Here is a 1,514-nt window from a genome sequence, read left to right as displayed (position 1 = left end):
TCATCACTGGAGGCTTCTTGCCATGGATCATCACTGGAGGCTTCTTGCCATGGATCATCACTGGAGGCTTCTTGCCATGGATCATCACTGGAGGCTTCTTGCCATGGATCATCATTGACACAAGTCAATAACCCCTAGACAATACAAAAACTAAACAAACCACCCTTGTCACACCCTGACCTAACCAAAAAATAAAGAAAACAAATATAACTAAAGTCAGGGCGTGACACTTATCACGTCTTCTTATTCTTATTCTCCTATTGACACGTTGTCTTATTGTATTACACATTAATGAACTAAGTTATGATGAGAAATCATTTCTGGAAGTCACAGAGAAACTTTACAGAGACCTTGGCTTGCAGTGTTGGGGAAGATACTATGAAAATATAGTTCACCAAGCTACCAATTACTTCACACTGGAAGACGTTAAGCTACGCTAAAGCTACGCTTAAGAAAGATATTGTTTACTTAACTGAAGTTACTTTGAAAAATACATTTTTCATATGTAAATCTGAAATGTCATAGACTACAAATTGCAAGAACAGATCACTCAGGTCACTACTGTATTTTAACTTAGCCTATACTGTATGCGTAATTTAGCCTGTTAAACACAAAAACAATGTTTAAAGTGAGAAGTAGGCAGGTCTGATGCCGAAAAATAAAGCAAACGATTGCCTACTTCACACATATTTTATTTTTGCAAAAAAAACGTTAGCTACACCGCTACATGTCAAAAAGGTTATTAGCTACGGAAAAAACTACCAAGATTTGAATTCAATCCAACTACCACCAAGTTGCCGCAAAATGTAGATACATTACTAGTTGAACAACATGTAGTTCACTACTCTCCAACACTGTTTGCTTGTTCCATGGCAGAGGAACACAAGGATATGTCTAATAAGTCATTACTGATTATTTTATTGTGGCCAGGGCATTATTATCCCTTCACATTGATCCGTCTGTAATCTCCTTCTTATTAGAACTGTGTGTTTCATGCCGTGCTGAAGGCAGAAACTAATTTAGAAGTTAACTTTCCTCTAATGGCGGATGCTGTAACCACCAGGAAGTCGTGTTGTGTGTGTGTGTGTGTGTGTGTGTGTGTGTGTGTGTCCATTCACGCTCCTTAGGAAGAGATGAAATTGCATTTATAGAGGAGCTCAGGGGCGCATCCTGAAGTGCGACACACAGACACACAGACACACAGACACACAGACACACATACCCACATCCACTCAGACACAGATGCGCCTGCGTCTCGCACTGACACTGTTGTCTCCGCGCGGCGGTAATACGATGCTAATGTAGAGATAATTGCTTTGTTAATGGAGAAAGTGGGGATGAGATCTGCCTGTGCGCAGCTCCGCGGTGTGGAATGTGGTGCTGCCCGTATCCATTTCCCCACTCTAATGGCTAATGTGCTTAATGAGAGCTTGAGATGTGTGGGAATGTCTCGTGTTGACACACAGTAGGACTCCTGGATCTCAGAAGGAAATAATGTGGTTATTAACTGTTGA

At 41.0% G+C, this 1,514-nt stretch overlaps 1 protein-coding gene across 1 annotated transcript in view; it reads left to right on the top strand.

Moving 5' to 3' along the window:
• The window catches only part of LOC111954482 (1-phosphatidylinositol 4,5-bisphosphate phosphodiesterase beta-1), a 110,316-nt gene that overhangs the window by 31,983 nt on the left and 76,819 nt on the right, over nt 1–1,514 (top strand). The window lies entirely within an intron of this gene.

The sequence above is a fragment of the Salvelinus sp. IW2-2015 genome, linkage group LG28, assembly GCF_002910315.2.
Source record: "Salvelinus sp. IW2-2015 linkage group LG28, ASM291031v2, whole genome shotgun sequence".
In the NCBI taxonomy this organism is placed as follows: domain Eukaryota; kingdom Metazoa; phylum Chordata; class Actinopteri; order Salmoniformes; family Salmonidae; genus Salvelinus; species Salvelinus sp. IW2-2015.
Note: the sequence above shows the minus strand (reverse complement) of the source record. Positions and strands in the feature narration are given on the sequence as shown.